The sequence below is a fragment of the Lemur catta genome, chromosome 20, assembly GCF_020740605.2.
Source record: "Lemur catta isolate mLemCat1 chromosome 20, mLemCat1.pri, whole genome shotgun sequence".
NCBI classification, from domain to species: Eukaryota; Metazoa; Chordata; class Mammalia; order Primates; family Lemuridae; genus Lemur; species Lemur catta.
Window position 1 is genome coordinate 20,901,117 of NC_059147.1, and position 17,689 is coordinate 20,918,805.

Sequence of the window (17,689 nt, forward strand, 5' to 3'; positions counted from 1 at the left end):
TAGCAAGTGGTTGTGCTTCACATGGGGGTGGGTGCAGGGGGATTTCAAGGATTTTAGGTAGAATGGGCAGTGCTGATGAAGTACCTTCCTACCCTTTCCACTCTCTTGCTTGTGCCAACTATATTTTCGAGTTTCACTCAATGATGGAGTTGTTTCTTAGGGTCTTGTGCGCTTAGCCATTTAATTAAAGCAATCCATATTGAATTCATGTCCAGATGCCTTGACCGGCGGAGCCAGATCCTCATTGGCATGCCAGCTGCTCAAAGAGGAACACGGCCCCTTGCATACTAATCAGGAGAGGAGGCAGTGATTCATCAGCCCATGATACTGCTCCAGCATCTACAAGCACTTATGACATGTAATTGGTGGTGCATAAGCAAGCCAGGCCACATTAAAAACCCTACAGATAGTCAGAGATAAAAATTAATGACTTTTGCTTTGTGTAATCCTGCATGCATTGGTGGGAAGGGAGGGGGGTTGGGATTAATGGGCAAATCTAAGTAGGCACGAAGGAACAAAGGCTTTCCTGGCCTTGTTTACATATCGAACAATAAAAAACACAAGTGACAAGTTATGGGAAAGGCGAGTATGAATTTTCGGCACGAGTGAGTTGAAAGACTGCTTGCAGTTTATTATGGATTCCAAATTTCCATATTCATTATTCCAAAACAAACGTCCTCAGCGGGCTCTTCTGGGACTGGCTAGAGCAGTTGTTATTATTCATCTTTCACTGGGGCCAGGGTTGTCATGATTAGGGCTGGGCTGCGCTCACTCTTCGTGGCATGGCCCAGCTACTCAGGGACACAATGCAAACCTTTGACAAGCCCAGAGGAATGTAACAGGGATCAAGGAAGGTCATCTCAAGCAGCTGCTGCTAGAGCAGGAGGAGCCTCACACCCAGGGCAGGATGTGGGGAGAGAGAGCAGAAGGTCTTGAGCCACCTACTGATGGGCAAAGGAAATAGCCCAGGTGATCCAGGTAGTAGCTCATGACCAGGAAGAAAAGGAATTAATTACATTTCATAACTAATCTGGGCAGGTGAACGGATATAGTTATTGGGGTGACATCAGTCAGGGTCTGGTTAACATGCATATTAAAAAGGGAACGGATTACAGGTGTGCTATAGGATAGTACGTAAATCGTTTTTGTTAGCAGATAACGCAAAGTGGAAGCAACAGTCCGTGTGTGTGTTGGAAGATAGTCCATTGTACTGAGTATCATGTGGGGAATGTGATAGGGACAAATGCCAGCACTTTGTAGTCAGGAACTGCCTTGGTTGTTTATATCAGGGCCTTCTCTAAGACACAGATGGCCTGGCTGAATTTTGAAAATGGGCTACATCCCAAGAGCAGAAAATGTCCAAGAGCAATGATTGAAAGGAACGTGTTCAGCATCCCTCAGTGTGACAAGAGCAGCACTTTGAGTTTAGCCATCCCTGGCCTTTTGCCTGGAGTCCTTTGTTCTTCTGTCACTGTTGAACAAAACCACACACTCTGGTCTGTATGGAGAGCACAGCCACAACTTTGCTCTCACGAGTGTCATGATCTACCCATGAGATGTCATTAAGAGAAGTAACTGTCCAACTTCCTTCAGTGGTGAGAATGCTAAGACGTCTTGGTACTTTCTGCAGAAGATCACGAACTGTTGATACAATACATTAAAATAACATGCATCTGTGCAAATTCTGCCACATTTCCAGTGATGTGGAACTTGAGTCTTATGTAGAGAAGATGTCAAAATTTAAGAACAAAACAGAAGGGGGAGGGGAGACTTTCAATCATGACATTTCTACTCAATAACTTGTACCTGGGAGTTAGGAAAAGACTTACAACCAAACACTTGATCTGCAGTAGGAACCTTGATCTGGAAGCAGGCGACCAGGGTCACCTGGGAACAGAGTTGAGGAACCAGTGGTAAGAAGTGTGGCACCACACACTGGAAGACAATCAAGGCAGAAGTGAGAAAAGAAACTTTCCTCAGTGTGCAGGTAGAAAGGTTTAAAAAAAAAATGAAACTTTCTAAGATTCCCTCTGCCATGTTCAACTCTGTGCCGTATGCGAAGCGGCTTAGGACAATGTGCCTTTTATGGAGCCTGAGACACCAAAATGCATAGGGAGTCTCTCTTTCTCAAGGTTCCTTCTCAAGCAGTGGTTGGCTGGGAGATAGTTCCAGAATCCTGAAAAAAAATGACTACATAATAAAACCAGATAATAAAAATGAAATGTTGGGAAAATTGGAGCTATTAAATAAGAAGTCATTGAGAGAAAGAGATTACATGCAGGGAATTATATAGGGGGAGAAGAAAATTATATGACCAAGCTCTTTATCTACCATCAAGGAAAAGGAAGGAACCCAAACTGTGTTCGTGAGTGATTAAATCATTTCCATGACCACCTTGTAGAGCCCTAAGGTGCCTTTCTGCCTGCGAGCATGAGTCAGGAAGCTTGGCTTGATCTTTCTCTTCACCTGCAGATGCTCCAGTGTACCTGAAGTCACAAAGGATTGTCCATCTTCCCAGTAGCTCGGGCTCCCAGAGAAAAACTACCACCCAGAGAAAAACTCATTTCCTTTTTGCGTCTTTCAGCTTCATTTACCAAGTAAACCTTTTTTGAAGTTCTCTCAAAACTTTTTTCTGATCGGGAGGAGAAACCAAATCCTTTCCTGGTGTAAAAGAATATTCACTCTACTAGACCGTTTGACCAGCAAACACTTACCTTGGACCTGCGACTGATCAAAACCACAAACAAAAGAGATGAGAAAGTGATATTAATGAATGCACAGTGATCTCTTTCCATGAAGAGCTCATGGAACCCTTGAGGAGTCAATGAAGAATCTATTCTATGTGACAAGAGTGTTGGCAAGGGGGTTTTTACAATTCCAAAGAGGGAAACTGAGGCATAGTGAAGACTAGTGATTTTCTAGAGGCCAAATTAGCGACAAACCTAGAAATAAATCTATGGTTGCTGTCTTGCACTTCCTCCCTTCCTCCCTACTTTCCCTCCTTCCCTCCGTCCTCCTTCTATCCATCTGTCCTCGTCTTCACATTTCCTTACTAGGTATCTGTAGGAGAGAAAGATCATATATATAGCAGCAGCAGTCCCAGGCTAGTGGTGTCCTAATCATGGTGGGCAGAAGCTGAGCTGACAAGGAACGATAATGAGGGTGTTCTGTGAGGGAGCAGTCAGAAGGCATTTGGATTTTCTAGGGGTAACAAGAGGCCTACACTGGGAGTCAAGGGCAAAGGGAACGGGAAAGGAGAAGGCAGATGAGAGAGCTGCTTCCAAAAGAAACAACAGGACTTGGTAACAAACCAGATGTGGAATGAGGTCAAAGGAGAAAAAAAATATGATGTTACCTTTACCAGAATTAAGGTGCACGAGAGGAGAGGCAGGTTCAGGACAGGCTTCTGGCTGCCACCTCACATCTGGGGAGTCTTTAAGGTCCTGCTGCTCACACAGGTGGACACGGTCAGCAGGTGACATCTCACATAAGTTGGGTGTGGAGATGCTGATTAGGGAATGGGGGTGCACAAAGAAATAAAGAGGAGCATGTCCAGGGTGAAATCAGAGAGCGCAGAGGACAGGGTCAAGGATGTAGCTTAGGTTCTGAAGGTGGACGGAGGAAGAGGATACAGAAGTGTCCCCCAAAAGGCAGAGAACCAGGAGAAGAGTCTCCAAAGCCAGAGGAGGAGGAGGGCTCTAGGAAAGCAGAGAGGGCCGCGGGGGCCACCAGCTTCCCCTTGCCTCTGCCCCAAGAGTAAGCCCACCGGATAAGAAGGGAGAAGAGTCTCTTGAATTCGCTGATCCGTGGGAGGGCTGTTTTCCCCAGGTAGGGGCAGGGGACAGACTGCAGAGAGGTTAAGGAGGGGGACGGAGAGGGCAGGAAGGCGGCTAGAGCAGGAAACTCATTAACTGCTCTGACTGCTAAGGGCAAACAGAATAATGAAGGGATAGGCCAGAGGGAAACGCAGTGCTGCCTCCGGGAGACCACTTCAGCTCTTACAGGCCACGGAAGTGGGACTCTGAGCCTCCACCGCTGTCAACTTCGCGTCCCCTGCAGCCCCTGAGATTGGCAGAGGGGCCATTGTTCCACCTGCTCCTCAAAGGACCTCCAGGCGAGTGGCCACTCGCAGTCGCTCTGCTTTGTGCTTGGAGAGATTAGGAACAAGGAGCAGCGTACTGAAGAGGCTCCAGGACAGACGCATGGGGCAAGCGGAAGGTTTCCAAGCTGCGGGGTCTGAACTGAGCTCCTCCTCCTCTCCGCCCTGTGATCTGCCATTACAGTGGATAAGGGGATCTCTTTTCCTCCTTTTCTTTCTCATTCCTTTTTGCAAAACGAATGCTTGCTGAATCTGCTTGACACAAGAACTTTCTTTGTTCTACCCTAAAGTTGATGGCTTGTTTTTTTCTTGAGGTTTGCCCACTTCTCACAAAAGGGGGAGGAAAAAAAGCCCCCAAACTAAACTGATCTCGGCAGCTTTATTCATAAGAAAGTTTAAAACATGTAAAGGTAAATTCAATTAGCAAATGTGGAACCAATTATTACATGACAAAACATGGTTTTAAACATCCCGAATGGGAGTCTTTTTCAGAAAACCAAGAAAAAACATAATGAGTTTCATTTTCCCAGGTTAATAAGATAAATTTTAGTAAGAAAAAGGTGCCAAACTGTTGTGGTACTAACACTAATAATAATAAACAATATTTACCTGGTGTTATATGCTGGGTCCTGTATACTTTTTTCCCCAGAAAACAAAGAAATCAAGCAAATGATGATGAATCTCTTTTCCCTAAGACTTAAACTTTTCCAGAAATTTTACAACTCTGAATTCAACAAACACCATAGTGAACTGGAGATTAAAAGATAAAGTGATAAAAAAAAACTCAGCAAAGGACTTATCTTTTATTCTCTGTGACTTTTCTTAGTCTAACTAATATTTCCAGTAGCAATGTTTTAGCTATAGAATATTTTTCTCCTTTACTTGATGTATTTATAGTACTGAGGTAACCACCTATCAATTGATAGTTAAGGCAATCAAAACAAACTCAAATACAATTCTGTGCATAGCCAGTGAGGACTCAAAATCAGGGTGCTGATTACATTTATTCTGGTGAAAATTCACGCACTTAAGACAGTGTCCCCAAATGTACCAAAGGTTTTCCCACTCGATTCTCCCAATAGCTGACCTCAATGTCATGGGCTTTTGCAACTGTCTTGAAATGTCTGGACCACATTACTTACAAACCACACATTACAGATTCCTTTTCTTCTAGTTCAATGCCCCGTTCTGCCTCTAGCCATTCGCAGCAGTGCATGTGTTCTAAGTTGTTTTAAGAGCTGGAGATGGATCTATATTATCCACACCCACACTCCCATCGGTCCTGTGGCATCCACCTGTGTGTATTTGGAGAGAAAGATGGAGGCCATGGGAAGGGGTGGAGAGGAAGGGAACTAACTCTAGTCACCTACGAAGCATCAGGGACTATACAAAGGCACTTAGGAGGTAATAATCTCATTTAACCTTCTAAACAATTCTGGGTCCCAATCCTCCCACTCGCTTAAGTAGAATCCATTCTGCACCATCTCGGCAACCTCATCCCCTGAACTCTCCCGCATCATCAACTCTTACCAGATCTAAAACCACCATAATTTCAAATTTCCTTCTCATCCTCCCTTCCCCCTACAAAACCTCCACTGTTCCTCAAGAGCACCCTTTGCAGTCTTCATGGCACCCACAGAAAGATCTAAGGCAGACCCGCAGGGTTCCCTGGACTTCTGGTCTGACTACCACTTCCTACCACCTCTGCCTGTCAAAGGGGCCTCCCCAGAATGAGGTATAATTCACAGCTTTCCTCTCAAATACCATCAGACTCAACACCATCAAGTTTTACCTCCCTGCTTACCTCAGTTTACCTATAAATTATCCCTATTTTCCCAGATGGTTGTCCCTCATGGCTGTGTGTCCTTAACCCTAACCCTAATCTGACCCAATCGTCCATCCATTCCTAAGTCTCTCTAAGTCCTTATACCATGTTCTCTGGGACTCATGATCTGTTATCACCAAAATCCTCTCTCCTGGACACCTCCTGTAAATGTGCCTTTTACTGTTTTGCCCCAGCATTCTCTGGAGGCCACTGCTTGCCCCCTAAGCTGTGAGCTTTTTTCCTTCTACATCCCAAATACCAGAGAGCCAGGAGGTTGATGGACGTCATGTCTTCAATGCCTCCATTGCAGCTTCCAAGCTACTGTTCTCCTGCAAGTCCTCCTCTGAGGCACCTGCCATCAACTGTGCCACCCAGCACCCCTCCTCATTGCCGTCACTGATCACCTTGCATAGTACATCTGCTGATGCAGTGAATCTTCTAGTGCCTGGATGTCTCCATCACTGCTTGTTATTATCCCTGATGACTTCAATATCCACCTAGAAAAACTCATGTAACACATTGGCCTCTCAGCTGCTTGACTCCCTCACTTCTGAGAATCTTTTCCCCTGTGCTAACCGTGCCCCCACTGTCGTGGTCATACCCTGGACCTTGTCATTACCAGCAATGCCATCACTTCTAAACTTCTCTATTTGAAGCATCCCACTCTTTTGAACCTTCTACATTCCCAGCTCACTCTTTCTAATTTTCCAACTTCAAGTTTTCATCTTCTCTTGGGGCTCCTAAGCCCTTTTTATGCTCATTACATGCCTGATGTTTCACTGCCCTCCTTACCCAGTTTAGGTTCCAAGGTCTGTAACTAAAACCCCTCTCTTGTGCATACCCTCAGCCTCCCTGCAGCCCTCTTCTCTTCTACTGTTCTTGCTTGTCAAAACCTGAACTCTGCTTAAAATCAAATATATATATTTTTCATCCTTACCTGCAGGTGAGCAGCAGATCATGTGAAAGAAAATGACAGGCTGCTTGACCTTACTTTAAATTTATGTCCATGAGTGTCACATGGACCCTCCACCCTGCCCAGCCACTCACTCTCCAAGATGACAGCTTCATACCCTCTGATCTTGCCTTGAACTTCCAATACCTTCTCCTCCATCCCAACTCTCAGCTTTCCTCCTAATTCACAGAGGAGGAGGAGGAGGAGGAGGAGGAGGAGGGAAGAAGAGGGAAGAAGAGGAGGAGGAGGGAAGAAGAGGGAAGAAGAGGAGGAGGAGGGAAGAAGAGGGAAGAAGAGGAGGAGGAGGGAAGAAGAGGGAAGAAGAGGAGGAGGAGGGAAGAAGAGGGAAGAAGAGGAGGAGGAGGGAAGAAGAGGGAAGAAGAGAAGGAGGAGGGAAGAAGGAGGAGGAAGGAGGAGGAAGAAGGAGGAGGAAGAAGGAGGAGGAAGAAAGGAAGAAGAAGAAGAAGAAGAAGAAGAAGAAGAAGAAGAAGAAGAAGAAGAAGAAGAAGAAGAAGAAGAAGAAGAAGAAGAAGAAGAAAGAAGAAGAAGAAAAGAAGAAGAAGAGGGAAGAAGAGGAGGAGGAGGGAAGAAGAGAGAAGAAGAGAAGGAGGAGGGAAGAAGGAGGAGGAAGGAGGAGGAGGAAGGAGGAAGAAGGAGGAGGAAGGAGGAAGAAGAGGAAGAAGAAGAGGAAGAGGAAGAAGAGGAAGAAGAAGAGGAAGAAGAAGAGGAAGAGGAAGAAGAGGAAGAAGAAGAAGAAGAGGAAGAGGAAGAGGAAGAGGAAGAGGAAGACATCCTCATTTTTCTACCACCCCATCTCCAAATTTCACATCTCCATCCTTTGCTCTGTGTCCTGCCATTAAATGGCAAAGCTCCTCTCAGCTCAGGGACCTGCTTGTGTTCTCGTTCCCAGCCCTTCTCCCCTACTTACTAATCATCATGTCCTCCCTCATTTTGGTCAGTGTTTTCAGCACACAAACCCACTACAGGGTAACCCTTCCCTAATGACAACTGTTCTTAGACTCTACATCCTCCCCACAAGTACCACTCCATTTTCCTATTTCTCTTCATTGCAAATATCCTAAAAAGAGTGGTCTATGTTTTCTGTTTCCATTCCTTATCTTCCATTCTCTTTGGATTTCATTCTCCAACATGCCACTGAAACTGCTTCTGTCAAGGCCACCAACAATCCCCCTCTTGCCAATTTTCTTGTCAATTCTCTGTCTTCACCTTACAAGATATTTCCAGTGGCACAGAAGCATTTCAAGAACCATTCCTGGTTCTCCTCCTCTCTCACTGGTCCCTCCTTCTAAATCTCCTTTGCCCCTTCTCCTTTCTCTTTGTTACCTGTCAATATTGACCGTCGCATAGCCTAGTCATCAAGCTCCTCGTTTTCTCTGGCTACACTTTCTCCCTGGGTGTCTTATTCAGGCTCAGAGCTTTAAATGCATCTATATACTGGTGATTACCAAACTCAGACCTTCAGCTTCAACTCATCCTCTGAGCTCCAGGCTCATGTCCCCCTTGTTCCCAGCCCACTGCACACACTATGCCAGATTTATCCTTTGGAAACACGGCTCTGTTCTCAGAGCTTCCCCAACCAGGAGGCTAGGCACATCATGGGAACTTAGCAAATATTTGATACTTAAGTAATTAAATTAATGTCACTAAATAAAGGTCAAATTCTTCATTTTAATACTCAAAATCCTCTGCAACTTGGTTTAGCCATGACTCCTATATAGGGTCTTGTAACCCCTTCAAATTAGTCTATTAGATCTACTAAGTCGACAACCGGGCTACAGTCTTCCAAAATGTGATAGATTGGGTAGAATCATATGAACTTGCCAACATGTGACTGCTTTGACCTACAACAGAAATTTTGTATAACTTAACCCAATATGAATTTCTGCCTCTGTAATGTTGCTTAAGCCATTTTAAATGCCAGATCATCTTTCTGGGCCACCCAACTTATTCTTCAGAGTGCACTTGTTAAGTCTCATATTTTCAAAGAGTCTTTAGAATGAATAGTTTGTCTTCTACAGTCCCATACTATTGTGCAACTTCTTTTTCCACCTTCTCCCATTTGGCTTGTGATGAAGTTGTTTGTGCTTGTCTCTCTTCTCCCACTATCTCCCCCAGTGGTGAATGAACTTCTGGAAGACAGTATCTGGTCTCACTTGAGTCCCTTATGGGTTCTATTGCAATGTTTGACACAGAGAAGCTGCTCACCAGATATTTGTTGAATGGGACTCAAATAGTGGTTAATTGTCCCCAGCATATAACCTCATATTTGATTATCTAACAGCGGGAGAAATAGGTTTATAAAGTCTGTTTCTTCCTTTTTTCACAACTATGTCATAAGCACAAATGTATCTTTCAATTAGACATTTTGCCATCACACCAAGAACAGGAAAGAAAATTGACTGGGGGTGGGGGTATTTGCTTATTCAATTATTTTGAGATAAGTCAACTCCCCAACCATGAAAAATAGGTAGCGTTTGATGATCTTTCTCCCGGCCTGTCTGACGTCTTTAAGACATGAACTGACCTACCAGGGCTTATGACTTAGGATATTCCACAGATAAAGCTTCTGTTTTGGGAATCAGTGGCTCCTTCATTTGCTCTAAACAATAGGTGAAAGAAGGGGAGCAGCTGATGCTTCAGCTGATGATGATGATGACAAAAATGATAATGGAATTCATATGAGTCAGCAGTGCTTGACAAACTCAGCAAAGTATTTGTAAAGTTGGCAGTCAGGGCTGTCAATGAAAGAGTCACCTCTGGGCCAGGAAGTGGAGGCCACATTCGCATAAAAAGAGAGTTCATAGCACCTGACTACACAGATGGAGGTGAACAAGAGAACTCTGAGTTCAAGGGACTTTCTGGAGGAAACAGGCTTAAGTTGCAAGAGGAGGGATTGAAGCTCAGACACAAGGAAGAACTTCCTGAGAACGAGGGTCTTAGCAAAAGAACAGTTGCTCAAAGAAGGTTGTCAAACTTGCTCCTAAGAGTTAAAACAGCATGGTTGGTGCCTGAATAAACAGACAGATTGCTGGAATAGAGCAGGAAGCCTGGGAATAGAGCCAAGTGTATATGAAAATTTAGGATACAATAAAGGTGGCAATGGAAGTCCCTGGGGTGCAGATGATCTTTTTAATAAGTGGTGTTAGGACGACTGGGTTGACAGTTAGATGGTAAAGTTAGTCAAGTTAGATCTAGCCCTCCAACCACACATAAGAATATATCCTAAAGCAGACTGAAGAGCCAAATGACAAAATGACTCCTACAAACACTTAAAGAAAACACAAGTGAATTCTTGGGTGTGGAGAAATGACTTCTAACTCGAATCAATATCCAGAGGCAACAGAAGAAAAACTGATGAATTTGATTACATAACAGTTTAAAAAATGTTTGCATGGAAAAAACACCCTAAGCAAAGTCAAAAGATGTATGACAAATGGGAGAAAAATGTTTGCAATATGTATCACAGACCAAATTTCTGTAATATGCAAAGGTTTCTTAAAAATTGAGGGGCAAAAAGACCAAATACCCAACAAAAATGGGCAAAATACATGAAAAAATGAGTTAAAAAGAAGATATAAAAGTAGCCATTAAACACAAGAAAAAATGTTCAACTTTACACATAAGAAGTAAAAGCAAATGAAAATGCCATTAAAACAGTTTGGCAGTTCCTGAAATGATTACTCATGAAGTTACCATATGATCCAGAAATTCTACTCCTAGATACACACCCAAGAGAAATGAAAACATCTGTCTGCCCAAAAACTTATGCATGGCAGTTTATAGTCGCATTATTCATATTAGACAAGCGGCGGAAACACCCAAATATCCGTCAACAGATGAATGGGCAAATAAAATATGGTATGTACATACAATGGAACATCACTGGGCCATAAAAAGGAGTGAAGTGCTGTTCTGTACCATAATGCCGATGAGCCCTGAAAACACCATGCTCAGTAAAAGAAGCCAGTCACAAGGAGCCACATATTGTATCATTCCATTTATACAAAGTGTCCAAAACAGGCGAACCCATAGGCAGAAAGTAGATTTGTGGTTGCTTAGGGCTGGGAGGTAAAGGAGTTAGCAGAGTGATCTGTAAAGGGTTCTGGGTTTCTAAAATCAACTGTGGTGATGGTGGCAGATATCTGGGAATATACGAAAACTCACTGAATTGTATGCTTTAAATGGGTGAATGGTATGGTATGTGAATTGTATCTAAATAAACTGGTTTTTAAAGAACCACATTGAAACATTAGTTTTCACCTGTAAATATCAGAAAGCTGAATACATTCTTCTGGGGAGGCTAAGGAGAAAGAAGCATTCTCACACCTTGTTAGAGGGAATGCAAACTGGTGTAGCAGTTGAGGAGGAGGACTTTGTAATATCTAACGAAACTACAGATTTGTACATCTAGTGATCCAGCAGTCTCACTCTTAGGAATTTACCTAGATAATCTACCCTGAAGATACCTGTCCAATAATATAAAAATACGTCTTTACCAGGTTATATATTAAAGCATGGTTTACAATGGAAAGATATTAGAAACAGTCTAAATGCCCACAAACAGTAGACTGGTTGGACAAATGGTATCATCACGCAGTGCAATTCTATTTGATAAAAGAAGAGTGAGGAAGAGCTCTAGGAGCTGACGTGCAATTATTTCCAGGACATATCGTTAAGGGAAAATAGCAGAGTGCAAAACCTCATTTATAGTATTCTCTATTTTTTATAAGAAAAAAGAGGAAATAAACTATACATGTATACACTTAATTTAGCAAACAAAACAAAACAAAAAACAAAAACCACACTGGGAAGAAAGGCAGAAATGAATGAAACTGGTTACCTGCATGCAAGAGGTGAGTGGGGACAGTAGAGGAGTCAGGAGGCAGACTGCCACTTCTCTGAATATGCCTTTTTACTTAGTTTTGACTTTTATAATCATACTAATGTTTTCTATACTCAAAACATCCGGAAGGATGGGGAGAAAGCCCCTAATATTAATAGAAACAGGTGAACCAAACTGTATTTCAAATGAATGACATAACAACATTGCCTGGAGATGGGAGGAGCTATCCTAAATCACTTTTCAGTACAGAGTTTTGACTACATATCTGATATGGCTTGGATGTTTGCCCCCCGCCACCAATCTCATGTGGAAATTTGATCCCCATTGTTGGAAGTGGGGCTGAGAGGGAGGTGTCTGGGTCATGGGGGCAGATCCCATGAATGATTTGGTGTCTTTCCCATAGTAGTGAGTTCTTGCTTTACTTGTTCACATGACAGCTGGTTGTTTTTAAGAGCCTGAATTCTGTCCTGCTCCTTCTCTCGCCAAGTGACATGCTTGCTCCCCCTTCAATTTCTGCCTTGATTGGAAGCTCCCTGAAGCCCTCACCAGAAGCAGATGCTGGCATGATTCTTCTCGTATAGTCTGCAGAACTGTGAGCCAGATAAACCTTTTCTCTTCACAAGTTACCCAGCTTTAGGTATTTCCTTTATAGCAAAGCAAAACAGACTAACACAGTATCCTCAGTTTAAAGACAAAAAGAGAAGTAAAGAAATACTAAAGTCTACTTAGTAGGTTTGTTTTTCACAGTGGTATGCATGAACAATTCAAAAATAACTTTATATGTATTCTAGGATTGAGCAAATGGACAAATATGTTGGGAAAAATGAGAGCTAGGTATCTAGCTTCTCTTAGTGAAGACAGTTTTTTTTTTCTTTAATTTATAAAAAGGAGAAGGCTAGAATGCTACAGGACTGGAACTGAAAGCCTTAGTGTGTTTCATATAAATGTATAAACTCTCCATTGAGAGGACCTTGAAATAATGATGCCCCAGTAGGTCTGGTACCCAGATCTTGGCTTTAAAAGTCCCTTCTCTCCTGAAAGGATCCAGGATTCCTTAGAGAGACGGCTGATTCCAGGACAGGTAACGCATGACATGAGCCTGAGCATCTTGTTCCAGAAAATAAGCAAGTGCTCAACAAATAAACAGGACATGTCAAAAAGGCAGAAAGGGCTCTCACTGTCCAACTCCAGGACCATTTGAGTGTCCAAATAGATAATGATAGTAATGAATTACTACCCACTGAATAATCCATAAGAATCCATGAATTTATCTGTGATATAAATGGATGAATAAATACATCATGAAGTGAGGAGAAGGGAAAGCTCTTCCTTGCAGTAGAACTGAACTAATAAATATAGAATGATGGAATTAGAAAATCATTTGGAAAATATCATAATAATAAGTGACTCAAACAAGAATGGTCCAGGGATGCTAAAACTAGTGGGTGAAAGTTTGATGAAGGGTGAAAGTATGTACATAGTTTCAAAGTATCTCCCTACAATTTCCTATAGGGCAATTGGGAAAAGTAGCAAACTTATAATGGAGAAACCTGGCACACGCCACCTTAGCTAAGTCATCAAAGATAACATCACTAATGGTGGCATGGACCCAACATCATATCCCTCTGACTTGATGCACCAAGAAAGACACAGCATCATTTCTGGGGTGTTTCTGCCAAAAATTCATCACCTGGATCTAATCATAAGGAAACATCAGACAAACACAAATTGAGTAACCTTCCATGAAATAAATGGTCTGCACTCTTCAAAAATGTCAAGGTTAAAGAAAGAAAAAGAACAGGTGAAGATAAAGAATGAGGAATTGTTCTAGTTTAAAAGAAACTGGAGAGATGTGATGATGAAAGGATAAAGCACATCACTGGAAAAAATGGACAAAATTTGAATTTGGACTTTGCGGATTAATTGATGGCATTGTATAAATGTTCAATTTTCTGATTTAGATGATTGTACTGTGGTTGTGTCAAACAATGTCATTGTTCTTAGGAAATATGCACCAAAGTGTTTAGGGATAAAGGGGCACAATGTCAGCAGCTTATTGTCAAATGATTGAGAAAAATCACATCTATACACAGGGAGAGAAGGGAGGTGGGGAGGGAGAAAAGGTGTGAATGGTAAAGAAAACGTGGCACAGTCTAAACATCTGGGGAGGCTGGATGCAGATAATACCAGAGTTCTTTTTTCTAGACTTGCTTTTTATAACTTTAAAAATAAAAATGGAAAGTAAAGAAAACATTGCTCGCAGGTCTTTGAGAGCCAGGCGGCCGTCGCATCTCAGTTTCAACACTTCCATGGGGACCTGGGGGGCTGCAGAGATAACCTGGGTCCCTTGGCCTGTGTTTTCCAAGCTGCACCAACTTTACCTGTATCCTTTGTCCTGTTTGTGGAATTTCTCAGCCTGACTCTTAGTTTCAAGGGTTTGAATGTGATCAGTTTGGAAAAAATCCTTTCCCAGTTAACAGCATTTTTTTATAGCCCTGGATTTAAGCCCCCTTTTTTAAAAAAAATATTATCCAATTAGGTACAGCTATTTTCAAATATGATGTTAATCTGTGAATGAGAAGTCCTGAAAGCTGCCCTGAAGCTGCTGCATCCCTCAGTGACTCCAGATGTGCTAAAACCTCAGCTGTGGTCAGGATTTGGAACTTCTTGGTTCTAGGTTGTGAAACTGAGCCCTAAAGACGCTGGGATGCTCTACTGAATCCCTTCTGGGCTCTGTTTTTCTTCTTGGGGGATGAGGGAGCTGTCCCTCTGTCTGAGACCCCTCTCATCCCTAAGTTCTTTCCTTGAAGGCTCAGGGACCCTGCCCCCCACAATCAGTCCCTCTCCTGGCTGGGAGTGTTCAGAGATCCCCCAGCCTCAGCATGCAGATGGCCAGAGCAGGCGTGATGCTCTAGTTGATACACCTTCTGCCTGCCTGCCTTCTGGACCTTTCCCAGCCTCGGGGAAACATCTGTCCCTCTCAGGTCACTGACACCTGCCCTCTTAAAGGCTCATACATCTGCAACAGGCTGGCTTCTCCTGCCACCTGCCTCCTTGCCACCACTGTGTGCATAGCCCTGTGTCTGGATGGGCAGCTTCTGCTCACTCAGCCCAGCCCTGTGATATCTGAGGCAAAGGGGAAGCACTGACTCCCTGAAATAGCTATGAAAAGGGTCACCCTGCATTGTCATGGACTTTAGACCACTAGGGATGGGAACCATAGCCCTAGCCAGAGAGACTTGCAGCCTAAAGATCCCAAGACAGAAGTAAGAGCTTCTTGTCCTGCCCAAATCATGCAGTTAACTATTTGCTGTGGTCATAATCATTCTTCCAATTTCACTTAAGAATGATGAGGATGATGATTCTAATTAATCCTCATAGTCATGTACTATAAAAGGAACACTCATTCCCATTTTATAGGGGAAGCAAACTGAAGCTCAGAGAGGCGCAATAACCAGCACAAAATCCTGTAACTGCTGAGTGCCACAAACCTGGATTCAAATCTAGGTCCCTGTGATGTCGGTGCCATATGGAGGACACACACTCACATAAAATGTTTGCTCTCTCAAATGACTTCAAAGCCCAAATTTGCCAGTTAAGTCCCCAATCATGTCATCACAAACAAATTTCTTTGATCTGATTCTACTTCCTGACACAGCAGGTCTCCCGACAGCAATCATTCCTTCCCCCTGGAGCTACCTGAGCGCCAAGGGAATCACCACCTTCTCTTGGCTTTAATCCCTTCTGCTCTCCAGGCCTGTAGCCCCGGAACCGGGTCTTCCTGCAATTCACAATGGTGCCCACAGCTTTGCTGTCGACTAACTCAACGTACTTTGGTCTAGCAGCATCTGCTCCATCGGGGAGCACTGGGCATTCAGCCAGTTCCTTGCACATTAACCTCCTTGCCCGATGGGTGTTTCTGGGCCATCCCCACCCTTCGGAGGTAGGCCTCAGCATCCAGGTGCAGCGGGGCTCAGAGAGAGAGAGAGAGTCATTGGTATTGGCAGGCTGGCTGAGCCTCGACCCAGAGCTATCAGTTGTGTTTAAGCATGACTGCCGTGGTAACACATTTGCTCTGAGAACTACACTCTCTATTTATCTGTTACAGTAGTTAATTTCATCTGTTTTGCAGAAATATTTACTAAGGGTGAGTGATGGAGGCAGGCAGCTGTGGCTGCATCCGCTGTAACCATATGGTTTATTTACAATCAGAGCTCTGTGGTGCAGATACCTCAAAGAGGATTAAATTATACTTTGTAGATTAAAGTCCCAAACACTATAAAACTCATAAGCCTTTGTATGCTAAGCAAGAACTTTGATTCCCATTGGGCTTTAAGCTGATATTTTGCACACACAGAAAGAGTGAAAACTTTTGATATTTAAGTATTTTCTTAAAAAGCCGGTAGAGTATCAAGCTTGTTCCTTAGGCAGTGGACTGGTTAAAGGGGGGGGGGGGAGAAGCATCACAAATACCTTTTAAAGGAACAGTGCAGCCTGCTTCATTCTCTCAATAAACAAGGCCTCTCCATCTCTGTTTACTAATCTCCTTGAACTTGGGCAGGCAAACTGCTTAAAAGGAAACTGCCCCCAACCTGCCAAAGCCACGGCTTATTTTCTGCTGGCTGCCAAGGTATACCCCATGTAATCACATCCCAAGCACTGAGCTACTCCAGGTTTACTTGAAGTTGGATAGAAAACAGGTCCTAAGGAAAAGCCTGGTATTGTTCCAATCTTCCATGCAGCTGGGAGCAGCTCGGGAAGTCTTCCTGCAACGGGTTTGTTAATCACCTCTCTGGCAAGGGTCCTTCACCCTTGGGGTGGGTCATTTGCCCCCCCTCAGCCCCCAACCCCAGCCTCCATCCTCTTCAGACCCTGAAAGAATTCCCTTCAATTTAACCTTCTCATTGATCTTTAAAGTTTCACTCTCAGTCACTTTCCACTGGAAGCCGTGTTTGATGTTTCCACGGGCGTTTCCACTGACGGGCTTCACCCAGAGAGCTTTGTCGTTGACTTTGAGACTGTGGGGTTCAGACGATGGACTGATCTTCGCAGGTGTTATTTTCTGCACATGGTGCAATTAGCCACACAAGCCAAATTGGCACGTGCAACACCCTCATATGCCCTTCACATGAAACCCTTGGTGCTCATGGGGGAAGCTGTTCTGGGACCCCCATTCCCAGCAAAAGATGAGAAAATTCCCTTGTGCACAGGCAGCCCTCACCAAGGTGGGTGCAGGGGTGTGGCTGAGGCCTTGCAATTTTAGCCATCAGAAGTCCAGGGAGTTCTCAGTCACTGGAGGCAAGGCTTATGTGTTTACATAGGGAATCAGATATTTTCCCGTGGCCTTTCAATGTGTTGGTTCAGTGGAAAATCAATGACTTCTTTCAAACACAGTGAGAAAATACACTTCTAAAAGACTGAAGCAAGATTGGGGATGGTCATATTATCCTGTCTGGGATATTATCCTGTCTACGGGATCTTGCGTGTCTTGGTCTTCCTCTTGGAGCCATCAGTAAATAACATGGATCAAAGCAGAACAAACTCCCGAGGAGTATTTTTCAAACTTTTCCACCCAGGGATTCCCCCAGGAGAGCTCCTGCAGCTCCCTGGTGTCTCTATACCTCTGTTCTGCCACAGCAGAGGTAGTGAAAAACCTCAAAGTCTGAAAGGGAGGCAGGGCCTCGTCGCTGCCTACACTTATCGGGGATCCCCCCAGCTGCTCTCAATACATGCGTCCTCTCCCTGGAGTCCCACTCAATCCCGACGCCTTGGTGTGGGACTGACTCATCAGAAGAGTCGCCTCTACTGAGCCCACAGCCACAATCCCCACCCCGAGTAGCATGTGTGAGATCCTGTACAGGGTTCAGTGCTCTCTCCTAGGAGGTGTTATTAGCAGTTGTGTTAATAAAAGGTGAATGTCCCCTCTCTTTAACTAGAATGGTCTTGTTT